General features: G+C 37.5%; 1 pseudogene; it reads left to right on the forward strand.

Moving 5' to 3' along the window:
- The window catches only part of LOC114054429, a 132,589-nt pseudogene that overhangs the window by 79,866 nt on the left and 29,516 nt on the right, over positions 1-23,207 (forward strand).

A 23,207-nucleotide genomic window follows, 5' to 3' on the forward strand; every position in this document is an offset into this window, starting at 1 on the left:
GAACAGTCTGATGCTTTGGAAATGAGATGAATGAAAAATCTGAGAAACAGAGCTTCTGAGTAATTGACAATCAATTTATCAGTTAGGTTAGCCAGCAATTAATAAATTTATGGTCAATGGTTGTTCTCAGTAACCAAAGACCCCAAGGGAGGCTCTGAGATGCCTTTTAAATACCTTCTAAAAGGAAATTCCTCTGGCAAGTAAAAATCAACCTTGATTGGTGGACATTTAATGAGGAGGTGAGCTAAAAGTCTTCAGCTCTTCCCACTGAGAATATGGCTTGATCATGAGACTCAGCAGCCTCCAGCAATCTGAACAGGGGGAAGCCATCTCCATCCAGACCTCTCTGGTTAGTTTTCTCCTTCTTGAGCTGGGTCACCCTAAACTCTAATGGAGGGGAACAAGGACAAGGGTTCCTTGCCTCAGGGGAAAGGATTTTGTTTATACTCTAAACAGAAATTATGTCTCCTAGCTGGGTAGGGTCCCACCCAAGATTGACTGGCATGTTCCTTGAGAGCTAGGTGTAATCTCATTAGTCATGTCCTTCAGAGACTGACTTTAACTAGAGCTGGGCCTTAATGAGGAAATAGGAGAAAAGCCTGCATCACACATTAATAATTAGTTATTAATATAATAGTGTGATAATAATTTCTCTCAGAAAGAACACTGGGCTTGGATCCAAAAGACTTAGGTTTAAACCCCTCTTCTATCAGTTAGTAGGCAAGTGCACAAATCTGTTCCCATTGCCTTCAAGATCAAATAGAAAAGCCATTGGATGGCATTCAAAGCTCTTCATAACCTGGCCTGTTGTCTTCATGCTTTACTCTCTACCACATGCTCTGTGATCCAGTGACAATGGCCTATTTGTAGTTGATGAATATTACACTGTATCTCCCATCTCTCTGCCTTTGTACTGGCTCTCCCCCAAACCTAGAACACTCTGCCTCTTTACATTTGTCTCTCATTTTCTCTAATTTCTTTGAAAATTCAGTGAGCATTCTACCTTACCCAAGAAGCTTCCCTGGTCCTCCCAGCTACTAATGCCTTCTCCTCTCTTATTTTGTATATATCTCATAGGTACTTAGTTTTACATATTGTCTCCTTCATTAGAATATAAGCTACTTGGGGGCATGGATTATTATATACAATATGTGTGTGTATGTATGTATGTATATATGTATGTATGTGTGTATTTTAAACTTTCTTTGTAACCTCAGTATTTTGCACAATGTCTGACACATAATAAGCACTTAATAAATGCTTGTTGATTAGACTTTACTCGGTCTCTCCAGGACTCAGTTTCCTCATCTGTAAAATTAGGAGGTCAGCCAAAAAGTGTCTACTAAGCACTTGCTATGTGTCAGGAACTGTGCTAAGTGCTCTGAGAATACAAAGTAAGGCAAAAGACAGTCCCTGCCCTCCAGGAGCTCACAATCTAAGAAATTAAATGAACTTTGCTAGTCTTTCAGCTCTAAACATATGTAGGCACCATTGGCAGATGCTTGGGAAGTTAACCAGAGAGGCAATTGTAATGCCTCTCAATTGTAATGACCTCAGCAGGTCAGCAATTATGGCTTTACTTGGCTCCTGGCAAGTAAATTAAAGTTCAGCTCACCAGATGGTCAAATCTATTGTATTAAGTCCACTTTGGTTTCACTCTTCCTGAGCCAAGCTGACATATCAACCCAATCCCTCAGTTTGCTAGAAAACTCTGAGGGATTGGGGTAATGTCTCTTTTCTACTGCCACTGGCTCAACTCCTACCAGCTCCTCTCTCTTTACCACCCTTATTAAGTGCCAGTGACTGGTGACTCGGGCACATTTAACAACAATATCAAGTAGCTTTTATTAAGAGATTTTTATTTCAAATTAAAGGGTTTGCAAGCTAGAACCATAGGGTATAACACTGCAGAGGTACGGTCTCCCCTAAACCATCTCAATTTTTGTGTAGTCATTCCAAGTTCATGTTCAAAGGGAGCATCACAGCCAGATGGCTCTTGTCTCAACCACAGCTAGGCTGGGACTCCAAAGTTCACTTCCAAGGATCACTCCTTGTTCCTTGGGTCATCAGTGCAGCACTAGCTTGGTAACTCACACTTTGGAATTCCAGGAAGTCAGAATGCCCTCCTGACCTTTCAAATGCACAAGATAAGAGGCTGTAATTCCCTTTACTTAAAGGGGACTCAGAGGCCCAGGACAGAAGCGATTTCACAAGTCAATACGGCTTTAGAAGGGAGAAGGCCCCCAAACCTATCCCCTTTCAACACTGTCTCTTACCAAAGGAGTCACCTAATGATCAAAGAAGAAATGGCTGAGTCTGACAGGTACTTTTGAATGCCTCTGCAGCCAATCAACGAGCCTACCTTTCAACATATAGTTAACTGACCAAAAGCAGTTAGAGAATGTCCACACATTTTCTATAGGCTCCACAAAGCTTTCGTGTCTCCATGGCTGTTCCAGAAGTAGGCTTTCTTTATGTGAGGAAATTGCATCAGCCAGCATGTTGTTGGGGTTTACACATGCTTCGGACTCCAGATATACTGTGATGTTTCAGTACAGATTCAGCAGCAGGTAGCAATCCTGAGTATTTCCCAAGAATCCTCCCCAGACCCTCATGTGAGGTTCTTTCATCTCCTGAAAGAGCCTGAGACATTAGAATTCGAGCATTGCAAACAAAGTTAGCCATAAACCCAAACTGTGGTACATTTCTACATTTTTCTTCCATTTATCACAAACTTGGCTATAATAGATACAATCTTTGGAAATGTAAGATTACCACTGGCAGTTTCTTAAGCAACATTCTACTGAAGGATTTATTGGGATGTGGTGACCCAATAAATTGTTTGTGTTTTTTTTTTAATTACAGGATCACGGATTAAGAGCTAAAATGAACTATGGAGCTCACCTTTCCAGCCCCCTCATTTTATAGATGAGGAAACTGAGGCCAGAGAGGATGAAGTGACTTGAGCATGAAAGAAATTATTATTTCTCTCATATTAATAGCCAATTATTAAAACTGGGGAGACCCCAGTTATTTTCCCTGTTCCATTTCCTTGTCCAAACTCTCAAGGACAGGACTGATGGAAGATAAAATTGACATTCTCTTCTTTCAGGGTATTACTACTCCACCCAACTAGCTCAGGTTTGAGTAGGAGATATACATGCTTTGTCTAGATCGTCCAAGGCTGGGGGTGGTCTGGGTATGGGGAGAGTCTCTCTAAGAGTGACATGATGTCACTCTCAGCCCCTCATTAGAGTGAGCACACTTTTCTTTGTAAAGTCCTCCTCTCATTAATTGTTAACCAATCAGAGTTGATTGCCATCCTAGGAACACCCCTCTTTCAAGGGCACATGAGCCATGAACCCACCACCATGATTGACTTTGGCATCTTAGAATGCCACTGACCTTTTATTAAAAATACTGGCATTATTAACAAAATGATTAATTACCCAGAAATTATGTCTCTTGAACTTTTTAAGCATCACGAACAACATCACACAGCTTTGCCAGCCAGTGGCAAAGTTAGGCTTTGAACCCATGTTTCCTCATGCCAACATATCAATTATTCCACTCCATGCATTACCAAATTGAGACCACACTACCATGTATTTTCTTTCACCAAATATTGGCATCTCTCTCCCTGGTGAGCTCATTTGCTGTAGAAAATGGTAGAAAAACAAGATTAATGTAGACATAAGGCACATAGTTTTAGAGCAGAGGTTATTAATGTTGTATGTGAACTTTTAAAAAATATTTTGGCAACTTTCAATATAATTGACTTCCTTTATATCTTCCTAGGCATTTTATTTTATGCATTTAAAAATATTATCCTGAAAAGGGGTCTGTGAGCTTCACAAAATTACCAGAGGGATCCATGACACACACACAAAGGTTAAGAACCTTGGGTTAAGAGCCAGAAGAAAACAGAGGTCAGTTAGTCTCACTCCCTCTTTTTCATATATTAGGAAATTATGCCCAAAAGAAATTAAATGATTTGCCCAAGGTCATGTGAGCAACAAAGCCAAGATCTAAACCCAGGTCTTCTTAACCCCAAAGCCAAAAATTCTTCTCACCATTACATTACCTTTTTTTGGTTTTGCTTTATTTTTGGTGAGGCAATCAGGGTTAAATGACTTGCCCAGGGTCATGTAGCTAGTAAGTGTCAAGTGTTTGAGGTCAGATTTGAACTCAGATCCTCCTGACTCCAAGGCCAAAGCTCTGTCCACTGTACCACCTAGCTGCCCATACCATTATATACCTTTGACAGTATCAACACAAAGTATGGGCTAAGGAATTATTTGACACTTTGGAGGCATATTTCAACTGTTGACATATCAAATGCCAGTGATGCAATCTGTCTATCAATGTGTGCCAGACATGCATTAGATGTACATGAACAGAGCCTCCCAGTATGTACCAGCCCAAGCATGCATGCCAGGAAGATAGATGCACAGAAAGAAGACAAGAAGGAAGAAGCCAAAAACAAAGAGGAACAGAAACACAGACATAGAAAGGGAGAGAGATTCAAAATTCTCTTGTATTTTTTTGTTATTGTTGTTGTTGTTTTGTTTTAGGCAACTGGGGTTAAGTGACTTGCCCAGGGTCACACAGCTAGTAAGTGTCAAGTGTTTGGTCTGAGGCCGGATTTGAACTCAGGTCCTCCTGACTTCAGGGCCGGTGCTCTATCCACTGCGCCACCTTGCTGCCTCGAGATTCAAAATTCAACAAAAATTTCTTAAGCACATACTTTGCACATAGCCCGGCTCTGAGTCTTGACGTGGTCTTTGTGTTCAATCTTGAAGGGAGAGAGGGGGCAGTAATGTGAGATGTACCCAAGTTATTGTTCTGTTGCTGTTTGTCCTTTGTTTTTGCAGAGGACAAATGATATCACAGGGTATCTAGAGTTGTATGTGAATTCAATTCCAGTGGCAAGACAAAAGTCAGGACAACTGGCAATGGCCCAGATTGCAGTGGATAACCTTGGCATCATCAAGGTCTGACCAAGTTCTAAGTGCTCCACACATCTGCTTCAGCCACCTTTGTGGCCATTAGAACAAATTGTTCTCATCTGCCCATTCCACTGGAGGAAGTCTTCCCATGCCTGGGGACTCAGTGATAGGTTTGAGGCCTGTTGGTTACCCTCAACCTGGTTTAGCCTGTTTGCCACTGGCAAACAGTGGCCTGTGGCCACTGGGCATGCTACAGCTTCTTGGAGCCACAGATAAGAATGGGTGGCAAGGAGATACCCAAAGTGGATGAGCAGCCCTGAAAAAGGCGTGGCAAGCCCACAAACCAGAGGTGCTAGTCCTCCATGAATACCTCATACACCCCTGTACATAAGCAATTATGAAACAAAAGGAAATGTGAATAAGGCCGAGGAAGATCTAGATTTAGTGTTCTAAGAAAATTAGAGAAGACAAAAAATGTTTTCAGCTGGGAATTGGGGGACAGGAGAGGGAGTTCAGAAAAGGCTTCATACAGTAGGAAAATCATTTGCTGGGCCTTGAAGAAAGAGAATAATTTCAACAGGCAGAGACAAGAAATGGGCACATTTCAGGCGTGGATGAATAAGTGGGAGAAAGCAGGACTGAGACCAGGGAATAGCAAGTAGTTCAATGAGGTTGGAATATAGTGCATGTATGAAGGGTAATAATGTTAAATTAGATTCCAGTCAGACTATAAAAGGCCTTGAATGCCAAGCCAAGGAATTTGTACTTTCCTATTTCAAAAGGCAACATGCATTAATGGATAAAGAGGCAGCCTTAAAACCAATATCTAGGTTCATGTCTCACCTCTAACATCTATTGGTGATGTGACTTTAGACAAGTCACTTAACATCTTTGGGTTTTAGGCAACTCTATAAAACAATAAGTTGTCAGAGAAGGTACCAACCTGCTTTGATGGAGAATTTCCTCCCCAAATGGTTCCTATAGCAATGAAATTCCACATCAAATTCATATCCCTAACCCTATCTTGTAGGTTATAGAAAGCAAAACTTATGAGCGGGGGAATAACATGTTCCAAACTTATGCACAAAGAAACACAACATCACAATTACAACATATCCCCTGGGCACCATTTTCCTCTTAATTTTGGGAATCTACTACTGAAGCTTTATAACTCTAGACCTGGAATCAGGCAAAGAATTCTAGGAAGCTGGAGTTCTGCAACATAATGGATATTGTGTCGATGTCATTCCCCCTTCTCAGATGAGCTAATGAACTATGCTGCTCATTTTAGTTCCTCCACACCAGGTAGAAGAAAAAGAACTTTTATTACTGATAGAAGAAAAACAGGAAAGAAAAAATGACAGAACTCCAAAAGTTCAGTTCATTTCTAAGAATTTTTAATGATCCAACTTAAAAAAAAAACTTAAAAAACAGAAAACAAAATGAAAAGGTAGATCAAGTGAAAATTAACTAACAATTTGAGAGGCAGCATGGAGTGAAGAAAAAAATCACAGGAATTTTATTCAGAAGACCTGGGTTTATCTTGGTTATTCACTTCCTATGTGACAATGTGCAATTCACTCCACCCCTTTGAGCCTCAATTTCCTCTCTTGGGGAAAGAAAGGGTTATACTAGAGAATTTCTAAGACCTCCCTGACAAGTAGAATTTTTCCCCACTAAAATCCTCTCTTTTTGCCATAAAAAAAGGTCCTCTCACCTCCCTAGCTGCCATTCTTTGATTTAATTAAAGTCCCAAATAATATTTTTATTTTTCTCTAGAATAACTGTTTCTCATGGCAAAGTCAAACCCCATTCAGTGAAGTCAAAAGTAAAGAAGTTGACAAAATGAAATGTTCTAAGAAGGCCTCCTCTCAAGGTAATATTATTTTTAAATCTCCAGTATCCTCCTGAGAGATCATGGAACCACACAAGAAGAATGGAACATGGTCCTGGAGCCTGGGACACTTTTATGCTGAAATAATTCATGTGTGAGACTTCATCTTGAAACTGACCTTCTGCATAGCAGGCTGTACACATATTTTTTTCAGAGTTGGCAAATACATTTCCTAAACCCAATTGGTTCAAATGCTAATCTATGCCCAACTCTGAATTGGTTTTCCTCTAATGCTCAGAAATGTCTTCTCTGTGGAGTTGGTGTAATGTTATCTGTTTTCTGACACAATGTCAAATACGGAAATTCATGGACCATCACAAGGGACTTTCATTTGATACAGTGATTTACTTGTGCCACAAACAACCTCAAGGAAATGAGTAGGGTATATACAGGATGAGGATAAAAGTAAGTAATGTAGCCTCAAAATGAGAAGCATGCAACACTTTATCTATTCTCACATCCCCATGACAACTATAGATGACACACAGTGAAATATCAGAGCAGGAAATTCCAAAAGGAAAATGAGATACAATGAGTATCTGAGTTTAGTTTAAATTCATTTTTGTGTGAGTTTCCCTTTCAGAGAAAAAGTACTTAAACAAAACTAAACACGAGTAAAATTTGGATAAATAAGGTTAAAATGTTGGCAACAAAGATGAAATTATTATTGAAAATACCTCAGATCCAAACCTAGTCAATTATTCAATTAACATGTAATTAAAGATCATTTATGATGAGCAAGGCAATGGAACTAGCACAAGACAATTTGGGCTGTGCCTCATATGCTGCCAGCATAAGGAGCATAATTCTTCCCTCAGAGAAGTGCATGTCTTACCACTTCCCCATAGGTATCCAATTAACTTGTTCAGCTCCCATCCACTACATTGTTGTGGTCATTGGACCCATTTCCTGCGATGACTAAAGCACACATCTAACCATCTCATCTTCTACTCAGTGAACTCCAATGACTCTGGGTCTCTCAAATCCTCTATTTGGCCTCAAAATCCTTCATTATTTAGCTCCTCCATACCTTTCCAGTCTTCTTATACTTTATACTCCCTACTCCCACATACTCTGCAAGCCAATGACACTGTTCTCTTTGCTCTTCCTCTATCTTCCAACTCTGGGCATTTTCACTGACTGTTCATCATGCCTGGAATGCTCTCTCTCTCTCCTCATCTCTATCTCCTGGCTTCCCTGGTTTCCCCAGTGCTTAGCTGACTGAATTTGCTACCAGTGCCAAAATTCCTAGTAATGGATCTAAGCACTGCTAAGGCAGTACTAGATAAGTATGAAACTCTGTTTTGGTAACTTACAGTAAATGTCATAGAATCAAACAATATAACAGAATTGGAAAGTAAGTCCTAGAAAGGACCTGAAAAAAAAATCTACTCCAACCACTTCATTTTACAGGTAATAAAATGAAACTGAGACAAGAAAGATTAAGTGACCCACTGAAGATCCAACAGCCAATCAGCAGCAGAGCCACATATACTGAAGTTTTACAAATTAGTGGACAAAATTATATATTGCAGCAATTTCTAAACAACATCTTATAATTGATAATATTATTTTAAGTACAAAAGGTGATGAATATCAGTTAGTCATCTTCAGTCCTGCCAAATCTCTCCATGGCATTTCTATAAATTCAGCTTTCTTTTTTTTTAATTAATTTATTTTTTAACATTCTTTTTAAATATTGAGCTCCAAAATTTTTCCCTCTCTCCCACCCCTTTCCACACCCATCCACTGAGAAAGTAACCAATATGACATCAATTGTACATGTGATATCACACAAAACATTTCCATGTTAGACATTTTTTTAAAAAAGCAAGAAAAATTAAGAAAAATATGCTTCAGTTTGCTCTCAGAGTTCATCAGTTCTCTCTCTTTGGAGGTGGATAGCATTTTTTCATCATGAGTCCATTGGAATTGTCTTAGATCACTGTATTTATCAGAGTAGCCAAGTTTTTGACAGTTGATTGTCATTACAATGCTGCTGTTACTATGCATAATGATCTCCCAGTTCTTCTCACTTCACTTTGCTTTAGTTCATATGAGTTTTTTTCTGAAACCACCCCCTTTGTCATTTCTTGTAGTACAATAGTAGTGCTCCATCACAATCATACACCATGACTTGTTCAGCCATTCCCCAACTGATGATCATCCTGTCAATTTCCAATTCTTTTCCACCAAAAAAGAGCTGCTATAAATATTTTTGTACATATAGGTCTTTTTTCTTTTTCCTTGATATCTTTGGAATACAGACCTAGTGGTGGTATTGCTGGGCCAAAGGGTATGCATAGTTTTATAGCCCTTTGGGTGTAGTTCCAAATTACTCTTGAAAATGGCTGGACCAGTTCACTACTCATCCAGTAGCTCATTAACATACCCATTTTTTGCTAATCTCCTTCAGCAATTGTAATTTCTGATAAATGTGAAGTGCTACCTCAGAGTTGTTTTCATTTGCATTTCTCTAATCAGTAGTGATTTAGAGAATTTTTCATGTGTCCTCTACTGATAGCCTCTTCTTCTGAAAACTTCTTGTTAATATCCTTTGACCATTTATCAATTGGGAAATGGCTTTTATTTTTATAAATTTGACTCAGTTCTCTCTACATTTGATCAAGGTGGACTTTATCTGAGAAAGTTGCTATGTTTTTATATTACTTCATTGTCTATGCTACTTTTCAGCAAAATGTAGTTTCCCTGATTGTTTCTTTAAGTTGTCTATTTTTGGTTTTGCTTTGTCTGAGATCATGATTGTTACCCCTGCCTCTTTTATTTGAGCTGAAGCATATTAAATTCTACTCCAGCTCTTTATTTTAACTCTGTATGTGTCTTTCAAGCATATCTCTTGTATAAAACACATTGTTGGATCCATTCTACTATCTACCTCTTTTTATTGGTGAGTTCATCCTATTCATATTCACAGTTATGATTACTGTGTTTTTCCCTCCATCCCATTTTCCCATTTTCCTCTCTCTCTCCCTCTCTCCCTCCCTCCTCAAAAGTCTATTTTCCTTCTATCTAACCACTGCTTCCCTTAATCCACTCTCCCTTTTATCACCTTCCTCTTTCTCTTAATCTCTTCTCCACCAATTTCCCTAAGGAGTAAGTTACATTTCTATACACAGCTTAGTGTGTGTGTATATATTCTTCCCTCTTTGAGCCAATTCCAATGAAAGTGGGGTTCAACCCCTCTCCATTTCCCCTCCATCATAACATTTCTTCCCTGTGTGCCTCTTTTATGTGAGAAAAATTTCCCCATTCTTCGTCTTTCTCCTTTTCTCCTTTCTCCCTTCCTCTCTCCCAGTCCATCCTTCTTTCTCACCCCTTCATTATTTTTGGAGACTATTATAACATAATCAACTCACACCCATGCCCTCTGTCTATGTAAATTCCATTTAACTGCCCTAATAATGATAATGTTCTTAGTAGTTACATTTATCATCTTCCTATGAAGGAATATAGAAAGTTTTCAAGTCTTCTATGATTACTCTTTCATGTTTATCTTTTCATGCTCCTCTTAAGTCTTCTGTTTGGATGTCAAATTTTCTATTCAGCTCTGATCTATTCATCAGGAATGCTTGAAAGTCCTCAATTACATTAAATATCCATTTCCCCTCTGAAGGATTATACTCAGTTTTGCTAGATTGGTGATTCTGGGCTATAATCCTAACTCCTTTGCCTTCTGGAATATCATATTCCAAGCCCTCCACTCCTTTAACTTTGAAGTCACTATATCTCATGTGATCCTAACTGTGGCTTCATGATATTTGAATTTTTTCTTTTTGGCTTCCTGCAATATTTTCTCCTTGACCTGGGAGCTCTGGAATTCAGCTCTAATATTTCTGGAAGTTTTCATTTTGGGAACTCTTTCAGGAGGTGATTGGTGGATTCTTTCAATTTCTATTTTACCCTCTGGATCTAATATATCAAGTCAGTTTTCCCTGATAATTTATTGAAATATAATGACTAGGCTCTTTCTTTGGTTGTAGCTTTCAGGAAATCAAATAATTATTAAATTATCTCTCCTCAATCTGTTTTCCAGGTCAGTTGTTTTTCTGATGAATTATTTCACATTTTCTTCCATTTTTTCATTCTTTTGATTTTGTTTTATTGTTTCTTGATATCTTGTGGATTCATTAACTTCTACTTGCCCAATTCTAATTTTTAAGGAATTATTTTCTTCCGTGATACTTTGTACCTGTTTTTCCATTTGGCCAATTCTTTTTAAGGAGCATTTTTTTTCCTTCAGTGAACTTTTGTACCCATTTTCCATTCAGCCAGTTCTGCTTTTTAAGGAATTCTTCTCTTCAGTGGATTTTTGTGTCTCTTTTACCATTTGGCCAAATCTGCTTTTTAAGGTATAATTTTCTTCAGTTTGTGTGTGTGTGTATGGGTGTGTGGGTGTGGGTGTGGGTGTGTGCATGGGTGGGTGTATGTCTTTTACCAAGGTGTTAACTCTCTTTTCTTAATTATCTTGGATAACTTTCATTTCTTTTCAGAATTTTTCCTCTGCAATTCTTTTATTTTTTTTTAAACTCTTCCAGGAATCCTTGTTGAATTTGGGTGCAATTAGCATTTTTCTTTGAGGCTTTTTTACAGCTGTTTTCACATTGTTGTTTTCTGGTGAGTTTATGTCTTTGTCTTCCCTGACAACATAGTAGCTTTTTATGAACAAGTTCTTGTTGTTGTTGTTGTTGTTATTGTTGCTTCCTCATTTTTCCAGCCTATTTCTTGACTTTGAACTTTATGTTCAGCTCTGCTCATGTGGGGATGGGGAGACACTGTTCCAAGTTTCTGCTGCTTTTTTCAGAGCTATTGCCGGGGGTCTGCAAATTTTTGGCGCTTCCAAAGTGATGTGATCCTGGGAGAGGTGTGGTCACTTTCTCCTGGTTTGTGCTCTGGTCTCTACCCTGGAAGGTCCCCTGGCCTTTTGTAACAGCAAGTGCTAGCTCTCCTCTTTGCTCCTTTGTGACTGACCATTAAATTCAGAATTTTAAAAAATTTTTAAAAAAGAAAGCTAAGGTTAGTTCCTTCCAGCCATCATGAATTTGTTCTCCCTCCTGAGAGTCAAAAATGAGCAAGGAACATAGCTCTTGATTAGACCTTGAACCTACCAAATTAAGGAAGAGACAGATATGCCTTCATAACAGCCCAAAATATGATAGAAGTCAATAGTTCTAATAACTTCAAAAAGCTAAAACAAAATGAAAGGAAGTAAAAGTCTGAGGTAAGTAGCCTTCACTACCACTAATCTAAACTATTGCAGCAGCCTCCTGAAAGTCTTCCCACTTCCACTCTCTCACACCTCTAATCTACCACTCTAAGTTCTGTCTTCTTTATATAGAGGCTTCTGGACCACCCTTCATCTTTCTCAGGGGTGCCCTTTCCTCTTTCTGCCTCTGTGTCCAACAGAGCCTTGAAAGCTGCATGTGTCTCCTTCCTGGTTGCTCTAGTAACCAGAATATCTAGTTATTTCACTCCTCTACTCAAAAAAATCTTCAATGGCTCCCACTTGCCTGTCAAGGAAAGCCCAGGGGGTTTTTTTTGTCTGTTTTTCCATTTGAATCCAAGGCTTCCACAGCTTCAAGGTGTGGTGAAAAGATCTGAAGTGAGAGAATCCTGGGTGTAAAACTGAGTTTTGATACTTTTTAACTATACAACTCAAGGCAAATCAAGTCACTTTACTGGACATCAGTTTCATCATGTGTAACAACAGGAAGGAGACTAGATGATCTCTAAAGTCCTTTCCAGTTAGGGAACCAGGGTCCTAAAACTAGTCTATCACATACCACCATTTTTCTGGCCTTCTCTCAAATTATTTCACTTATTCTTGTTTGTTCTTCATTCTCGAAGAGGACCATGACATCAGGAAGGTGACACCATAACATGCAAGTGAATTGAATTTAACTGAGGAAGGATTGTGCAAAGTCACCAGCCTCACTTTCTCCTCCAGAGCCATTTGGGTACATATGCTATAGTATACTGAAACTAAAACCTTCAACCGCTGTCTAAATATACCTGTGCTTTCCCACCTTTCTGCTTCTAGCTCACATTATTCCTCATGATCTGGAATGTACAATTTCACTATCTTCACCTGTTGAATTTATGGTCATCCTTCCAATCTCAACAGCTGCCTCCATGAAGCCTTTCTTGATTCCTCAAGTCAATAATGACACCCCTCCTTGAATCTCACAGAGTAATATTTTTGCTCTGATTTATATTATAGTTGTCTGTCTTTGTATCCCTGAAGTTTATGAATAGAACTAGAGATCTAACCTGGTAGTCAGAGAGACCTGGGTTCAAGTCTTTTCTCAGATACATACTAGCCTTATGACCCTGGGCTAATCACCTAATCTTTCAGAGCCCCCAGGTAACTCTCTAAGATAATAAATTACAGATAAGTTGTTGATTCATATTAATTTTCTGCACTGGAAATTCCCTTATGGCTTAAATCTTAGGTCTGTATCCTACTACCACATCATCACTCCTCAAAAAAAGAAAATGGCCAAAATGGTGAGACTATTTTTTTTCTAATTTTACTTTTATAAAAGGATATTTGCATGAATTGACCACTCTAGGAATCTAGGCAGCATTGATTAATTACATATCATAGAGTCTCAGGACACCAATAAGCCCATGGTTCAACAATTTGGTGGCTAATAAATATTCATGTAAGGTTCTAGTTGTATTAATCATATGCATTCTCTCTCATCATAAAGAGAGTTTGGGGGATACATATGAAGTTCTGCTGTGTGGTACAAGCTACTCAAATGGGTAGATTATGCTCAAACCCAACCAGTCTTAGTAGCTTAATATTTAAAATCACTACCAAGAGCCAGCCTGAGCATTTACCTGCCCAGCTATATGTTGATTCTGAGAATAGTTATGTCTTAACCACTCACTGCATGTATTTATGTCACAATCCTTCCTATGGGCTCATGTTCTGTAAACAAAGCCCTCCCAAACTAACCCTGGGTATTTGTCAGTGGTTGGCAAACCACAGCATTTGCCAGTTAACTCTTGTCACACATATTTTATTATATTCCTCCACTGTGCCCTCTCTTCATATTTCTTATTCAGATGTTGACTGGCAAGAGATCTATGAGCAAAAAAGTTATGACTCCTAACTCAATGATATGTCTGGATTGATGGAGTTTTTTTAAATGGAAAAATAATCTTATTTTGTCTACATGTGCAAAAATGAAATGGAGTATTTAACCACCCAACAGATTCTTCAAAGAAGGAAGAAATCTGAATAAGTCAGAATAAATACAATTCTACAACCTTCCTCAGGAAAAAGGGTACAGTCAGATGTAGGGATACAAGCTTAGAGTCTCTGATACTAGGGAAGATTAGACTGTTGGATCACTTGAGTTTAGGTGTCCTGAGCTGCAGTGAGCTAGGCACATTGAGAGTCTACATTGTCTGACACCAGTGTGATGAGTCCCCAGGAATAGGGGGCCATCTCACTGCCTACAGAAGGGTGAACTATTCCAGATTGGAGATGATCAGGTCAGCCCTCCCATGTGGATTTCTAATAAGATTGTGCCTATGAATGGATACTGCATATGCAGCCTAGGTGAAATAGAGAGACCTAGTCTTTAAAAAAAAAAAATTCATAAAGGGTTGGGGAAGGTGAATCAATTCCTGAAACCTGAATCAATCTCTATGAATAATTCTGAATGAATTGAATAATGAATATGAATAATGTATCATTCTCTCTCCCCTGCCCCTCCCCAGCCCACCACCATTTTTTATCTCTGTATTCCACTTTCACTCCACAAAAACAGCCAGGGAATTATTTTCAGGCTACATAAACCTGATAAGCTCTAGATTGGGTAGAGGGCTGAAGAGCGGTATAAACTCATTCTTTCATCAATAAATGCTTAAATTATAGTTTTTCCTACAGCTTTTATAACATGAAGACTAATGGATATCCATTCTTAATTCACTTGAGCTAAAAAGTCCACAGTTTCAAAAACACAGGTCTCCAGAAAGAAACCTATCTACCTTCTAATTAATTATTACCCCTATCTCCAGTTATCTACAGAAAACTGGAAAGATTGGGGAAAACCTGAAACCTTCTAGTCAGTTATAGCTGAATAGAAATTTTAGAATCATGAAACTTTCAAGTTGGAGAGGACCATAGACTCCATCACACCATCAACTCTGATTTAACAGGTAAGGAAACTGAGGCCAAGAGAAGTTAAATGATTTGGGAAAGGGCACACAACTATTCAGTGTCAGAACCAAAGCTAGAACCAAGGTCACCTGACTACCACTACAGTAAAAACTAGACTATCTTGCAATTATCTCAGAGAAGCAGAATTGTAGTGGGGGGAAAAGGAAGCTTGGAGATGAAGAACTTGAGTTCCAATCTTAGCTCTGCCACTCACTGCCTGTGTGACTTCAAGTAAATCATCTAATCTCTGTGTATATCAGTTTCTTCATTGGCAAAGAGGCTGGGCTCTGACTTCTAAGGTCCCTTCTAGCTCTAAATCTATGAGCCTGTATGTTTGAAAGTTGCAATCTTAGTGGTTAAAATCAGTGTTAGATTATACCGATTAGTTTTTTAAAAGCTAATTGAAACATTTTGTTGTTTTTGGAGACAATCAAGGTTAAATAACTTGCCCAGGGTCACACAGCTAGTAAGTATCTGAGGTTGAATTTGAACTCAGGTCCTCCTCACTCCAGAGTCAATGCTCTATCCCCAGAATGCATTTCTTAATAAATGAAATAATGATTCAAATATAAGGTGAGGGGAGCCAGCCTCATGCCTTGTACAATAGCAAACTGGGTTCCTGAGGGAGCAACTCTAACACATTTCAAAAGCAAAGCCAGAACTTGGATTGTACAAATCAACTGTGAACATTTCAAGAATGGGTCTAATTTGGGTGGTCAAATTATGGTAGGACAGGAATTGGACTTGTCATTTCATTGGTAGAGACCTGAGTGGATGATGAGATGCACTCTACCAATACAGTTCTATACCTTCTCTATAACTTAGAACCTAAGAGAGTTGCCCAGCCTCACATAGCAAAGATGTTCCAGAGATAGGACTTGAACCCAGGTCATTGTGGTTCTGAAGTCAATTTTTAACCCACTAGACTATGAAGCCTCTAAGGTAATATAAAAATGAAAAAAAAAAGAATGTAGTAAAAATAAGTGGACTATGAAACAAAACTAAGAATATCCCAGAATTATTATAAAATGCATCCTTTCAATGAAATGAAATTCTGAAACCTCTATCATTTTTTAAATTCTAAAGATCCTCATGTGCCTCCAGGAATTGGACACACACCATTTCCAAGATCTTTCCAGATCAAAAATGTACTGGTTCCAAGCTGGTCGTATTTTAATACTCCTTACTACAGAAGGTGTCTTGTTTCTTGCCAACAATAACAACAAACATGTGTACGTGTGAACATTTAGTCTATGTCTACACATGCACAGTGGCAAACAGAGGCAACTATGCAAATGATTCAACCCCTCACCCACCCATCCCAACACTTTACACTGAAATAAGCAGCCTGATCGCAGATATTTCTGACTTAAATAACTGAGTAACTGTACTGATTCTATTTCACTTTCCATGTAGTCACAACCTCTTGACCATTCAATTTTTTTAACTTAAGCTTTTCATACATTTGAAGGGGGGAAAAAATCACCTTGGGGCTGATGTCACTAACAACTGTTTTGGCCTTGGGGCTTTTCTTTAAAGAAAATAGCTTAAGCAATTGCTAAATGACCTGAAACAGGAAATGACTTCTTAATTTTTTACTTTAATCTTTGCTATGCAAATACTATGAGAAAAGCTCTCTGTCAAAGACAGACAGGTATGGAATAAGAACCCTACTACTAAAGCCATATTCTTACAAAACAATATTTTCTCAATTGTGGAATGCTCTAGGCTTCCTCTTGGAACAGAGTCCTCAAGTATGATGTCAGTCTCCTGTTTTTAACAGTCATTTGTTTTGTTTTACAATTTTTCAATTATGCTTACAGTACTTACCTCTCAGAATTGTTTCTTCAGAAAGCATTTATTAAGTGCCCACAATGTACCAAGCACTGTGCTAAATCCTGAGTATATAATTGTCACCTCCACTCTAGCCTACCACTACTTTTTTTTTTTAACATTTCCAGTCTTCAGACATCTAGGTGACATAATGGACAAGGCACTAGACTTGCCATCAGGAAGAATGGATTCAAATCCTGACTCAACTATTTACTAAATGTGTGACCCTGGGCAAGTCATCTAACTTCTTCTACCCTGAGTTTCCCCATCAGTAAAATAAAGATAATATCAGCACTTGCCTCATAAGGTAGTTGTGAGGAACAAATGAGAAAACACGTAAAGTTCTTGAAGTCAACATGTCAAGTGGTAAGCAAATACGTGCTTAAATTTAATGAGTCAGGCAGTATGCCAAGCCCTATGCAAACCCTATATAAATTAGCTATTATTAGTAGTCATGTTCAACGAGATTATAATCTACTGGAGAGAAACACCATGTACACAGATAAATAAATATAGACTATATGAAGAATACTTCGTGGGGAAAGGCACCAGCATCTGAGGAAGATAAGGATAGGGACTGGGTAACACTTCTGCTGAGCTTAGGAGCCTGGAAGGTAGCTAGGGACTCCAAGAAGCAGACAGGAAAAACTAGTCTATGTGTCACATATATGTAAACAGAAGAGGACCATCCTGTGTAGGCAACAGCAAATAAGTGAGATTTCTGGGAACAAACAGTGTGTAAAGGGAGAAGTATGCAGTGAACTTGGAAAGATAGTCAGATCTTAATTACAAACCAAAGTTTTTATTTTATCATATTTATTTTATTATATTTCATACTTTATCATATTTATTTTTATCATATTTTGGTAACTGGAAGACACTAGAGCCTTTGGCATCAAGGAATGACAGGATCAGAGGGATGTTGTTGGGATTAAATTAGAAAATATATACAAAGCATTTTGTATGCTTTAAGTGTTATGGAAATGTCAGTCATTAATTTCAGCTCAAAAGTGATATAGATCTGTTGAAAGAAAAATTCTTTGTTCAGGCTTTCACTCTCAGTAAGGAGGCAAAACTCAGGACAAAGAGAATTAGAAGAGTGTATTAAAATATGTCAAGGTAACAAAACACTGATGGGCTAATCATTGGAGATCAGCAAGGGATTCAAGATGGAGCCAGTTTTTATTGATATCTTTCATAAGGGGATCAAGACAATTTGGACATGCCCACATTAGTAAAAGGCCATTGACCATTGTATCTCAGTCCTTCTCCAACTGCCAATATGTGCCATTCAACAGGTAGAAGTATGCACTAAAAAGGAGGTAATACAAAAGCTGCAGACTGGGTGATGCCTCCCTCAACAGAGCCTCCCCAAACACTGATTGACAAGCAGGACTAGTAACAAATGGGTTGCTGAGGTTGCATGACTTTCACTAATTCCCCCATTTGGTACTAACCATATATATGGAAATGACTGAACAACAAAACAAAATATATATGGTTCAGCACCACATTCAGTTTTATATCACTCCTTGATCCTCAACTGCATCATCTGAATGTCAGATGCTCATGTCAAATCAATTTGAGCAAGCATTAGTGGCTATAAGCTAGGGGATTTAAACATACAACAGGAAACAAGTGTACTTTGGTCATGCGTATCATAAATTTTGACACACAGAATCATAAGGTAATGTATCCCCCATGGAGACAAACCTTGTTAAATAGGATTTTTGTGTAAACTAAAGCACGTTACACATCAAGCCATTTAGAGGGCATACCACTTACTAATTGTAGAGGGGGGATTTGTATATCAGCAAAGTCACCAAGAAAACTCAGTAAACATAAGTATCATGAAATAAAAGATCAAAATAACACAATAATGATCATCAATATCAAGTAACATCAAGTCACCTTGTAACCTGGTAATCCACTCCTAATGTTCAGTTAATCATCACATTTCATCTTGACTCCCAGATATCTCATGTAGTTGTCTAATCCCTGATAACATCTTCCCTTGAACATTCTGGTATAGGCTTATTCTCAGGTAGTTCTGAAGTGATCTCTATCCAGAAGATTTCCATCTCTGGTTCCAAGTCACCCACAGAGTACTAGTTAATTTTACTAAAATCTGTCAGTAACAAGACAATACAATTTAGTATTACCTCTCAAATTTGCTTTTTCCATTAACTAGGGTATGTGGTGAAAACTAGTTCAAACCTCATGATTCTGGTTTTATTAATAATGGAGTTATAAGAAAAACATCAAATTAGGAGCAAATAATACACTTGAAAATTCAGAAAACTTCAGTTTTTACATACCACTTGCTGTTTCCATCTTGCTTCTTTACAATTATCAATGCAATTTTATATATAAAATCCTAAACCCAATTCTTAGAACTTATTATCATAACATGTTCAAATCCTGCATATTCCATTAGAATAATTTGACACATATAAACATCTCATTTTGTTGCTTCCTCAAATTTTTTTTCATTCCTGCTAACTCTCCCTTAGGAGGCAGAGATACTTCAAGGATATAATCCTATACAGGAATACATAGCTACCAGCACTCATTGTAAGTAGATGCTTGTTATCTGTAGGTTCGATGATTACCCAAATGAATTTTCTTAAAAGATGCTTGTGCTTATTCAACTCCAAATCACAAAAGACCTGGGATGGGTTGTAATCCCAAATTGTATACCAAGAACAGTTTATTCAAAACAAGTTATTATTAGCAAAATATGTTCAGTTTTTTAAGCATCCTTAAATGGAATAGAAATTACACAAAAATGGACTACTGGGACAGCTTTAAGGTAACTCTTAAGCAGGACATGCTCTATATACAAGCTTTAATCTCAGATTAAATAACAAAGCAAGTAAAATCATATTTACCACTTTTGTCTTTCCACTGGACTTCAATGACTTTAGATGAGAGAGTGAGGCTGATGACTTTGTGCAACTCTGCCTCTCTTAAATCCATTTCATGTGCAAGTCAAGACATCATTTGTGATGTCATTGGTCCTCTTCAAAAATAAAGGATAGGATCATAGATACATAAAGTTAGAGCTGGCAGAGATTGGCCTCAAGACCACACATGACCCTCTTGGTCCTCAAGTGTAGCCCTTTGACTGAATCCAAACTTTATAAACCAAATCTTTGTTCCCCACCCCTGATTCTAGTCCAACCTCCTTACTTTTTTTTATTTTTTTCCTTTTTTTTTGAGGCAATAGGATGAAGTGACTTGCCCAGGGTCACACAGCTAATAAGAGTCAAGTGTCTGAGGCCAGATTTGAACTCAGATCTTCCTGAATCCAGGGTCAGTGATCTACCAACTGTTCTATCTAACTGCCCCCGACCCCCTTATTTTTTAAAGGAGGAAACTGAGGCCTAGGAAAATGAAGTGATCTGCTCAAGAAACTGCAAGTATTAAGCAGATTCAATCCCAGGCCCTTTTAATCCAAAACCATCATTCTATGTCCATATTCATTTTTTCAGCTATAGTAACATAAAACAAACACCATTCATAGCAACACCTTGAACACAAGGATTAAGACACATGTTTAGTTTTTCTTTCAATGTAAAGAAAATATTTTTTCTTCAGCCAGAAACATAAAAAAAATACCAATCAACCCACAACTTCTCAATAATTAAAATATCAATTTACTCAGGAACACTAAAAAAGATTTGATCTTACCACAGTGACCCTTTAAAGCATCAAAAGATTACCTAGAGAAAGAAAAATAAAGTCAGGACATCCCAAGAATCATGTGATTTGTTTGGCATTTCTCTGTAAGGACAGTCTCATCCAAGAAAAGCAGGGGATAAGGGGAAGGACTATCACAAAATCAACATCATAAATATACCATGTTAGGAATACAATAAAGATTAAAAGAAAGTGAAAATAATAACTCAAAATAATCAAGTGGAGACCTCAAGTTGTCTATACTCAAAGTCATGAATCAAAAGAATTCATTGATCTATCACAATTCTGCAGTATCTGGCCATGCATAGCATCTCTGTCCTGAAATATCTATAGGCTCATCAGAAAGGCAAGTCACTGAAAGAGTTTACTTTGTTCAACTATCTCACCTTCAAAACAGCTATTTGTCTGTATCAATTGGTTTATATCCATGATAAATGCCAACATCTGGTCAACTTTGAAATTCAGAGCACCAGGTATATTTTGTGTTATGGCCATGTTTGATGAGGAAATGAAGGATGTTTTTCCACCTTGGCAAAACTTTGTGGCTGAAGTGATCTCTCTCAGGTTTTACCAAATTGTTCAAATACACTCACACACACATGATTATATACATATAAACATATACATACATACATATACAAACATACATACATACATACAGAGAGAGAGAGAGAAAGAGAGAGAGAGAGAGAGAGAGAGAGAGAGAGAGAGAGAGAGAGAGATGCATTGGCAAATATAAAAAATCCCGAGGCAAACTTAAATCCAAAAAAATCATGTGGGTATTGAACTATCTCCTGTAGAGTTTAATTCCACAGACATTTTAGAAAGTTATATTCTCATCTTATACATCCAAGTGTGGTCTTTTATATTTTATCCTATTTTGCTTTAACTTCAAATAACATGAAATTTAAAGATTGAGAAATGGTAACTACTACATAAAATTAAAAACCTTTAATGTCTTGGTCTTGGCAAACAAGACTAACCCTGATTTTTCAAATGAATGAAGCATTTTGGAGGTCACTTTACAATGAGTTTTATAATACGAGTTTTATTTCAGAGAAAATTATCCGGCCCATGTATACTCAATTTTGCTAATAGGAAATGGGTTCTAGGGTTCTAGCAATCACAAAATCTAAAAATTAAATATAATTCAAATTTTCCAGATCTTCTTGCAAGCTCTCTTTGACAGGCAGATTTTTAAAAAGTCTCTTCCAAGTAAGGAATTTTAATTAAGTGATTAGAGAATATAGTCTATGTTTGTGGGTAAGAATGAGAATTATATCTAACAGAAATTGAAATATACTTATACAAAGGGCTGGTGATGAACAAAGAAATGGCCCACCTGGAGAAAAGTGATATTGATGTAACAGACCTATATGCCCAAAATAAAGCACCTTTTGTTTCAGAAAGTATAAGCATCCCTCTCTCTCTCTGTCTCACTCTCTTACACACACACACACCCACATACACACAGTTCTGTATTTAAACAGTGTCTCAAGTGCATTCTGTAAATATTAGCTTCATTCATTGACATAAAATTAATGACATATAATCTTAGACTTATAAAATTAATGCATCCCATAGTGTATATAAGATATATATATATATAAACACATAGGATAGTTTTACTGGATGAATTTAAACAGTTTCCCCTTCTAGCTCTAAAACTTTATGATTTAATGAACTTATTAGTTATGGCAGCTTCCAAAATAATCTTGCCAGAAGTGTCAAACTCACTGGCTGAAAACTCTTCAGTGTTGCCCAAGACAAATAAAAACGTAATTAAGAAATGTTTTAAAAAAATAAATAAAAATACAATACAATGGATAATGATGATTTGTGATTTTCTAAGTCAATATGTTGTCCCACAGGTTCCTATTTGACTTTGATACCACTGGGTCTTACACCATATACTACAGATATGAAATGGATGTGCAACCAAAATAAAAGGTGGATCCATAAAAAATAAATTAGAAGAGACTAGCCAAATAGGACTTGCACTAGAGGCAAAAATATTAAACAAATGAGAGATCATATAATACAAGAGAAAATTGACTATGGAGCATGCCTACCTCTTCTCAGCAAAAAGATGGTAGATGCAAAATGAAACATAATTTTTCAGACATAGCTAATGATTTTATTTCTTTTCTTCATCAGGACTTCTTTGTCATAAGGGAAGATTTTAATGGCAGGAAGAGTAGGGCAGTATCATTGGGAAAGGATAGGAATGTCCCTAAGGCTGCTAACCCCTTTCTTTCTGAGGCTGCCTCCTTCTATCTCTCTTTGTCTTATGTATGCTAATATACACATCACATAAACACATGTGTGCTTCTATCTCATTAGAATGTAAATTCCTTGAGGAATTGATCATTTTTGTATTTGTATCCCCAGCATTTAGGAGAATACCTGACATATACTAAACCCTTACTACATGTTTGTTGATTTGTATCAATTGATGTTTGAAAAAGAAAAAAAAAATTTTAAGCAGTTTGAATACGAAAAATGTTGTTCAGTTTTTATACTGGCCTACATGTACATTAATGGTTTGTTCTGTATTACTGACCAACTTACTTCACATCTTTGCATGTGAGCACCCTGGTTTGGGCAAAATTCACTAAAATCACACAGTGAAGTA

This window comes from Vombatus ursinus, unplaced genomic scaffold (assembly GCF_900497805.2).
Source record: "Vombatus ursinus unplaced genomic scaffold, bare-nosed wombat genome assembly UNPS02014813.1, whole genome shotgun sequence".
Lineage (NCBI taxonomy): Eukaryota > Metazoa > Chordata > Mammalia > Diprotodontia > Vombatidae > Vombatus > Vombatus ursinus.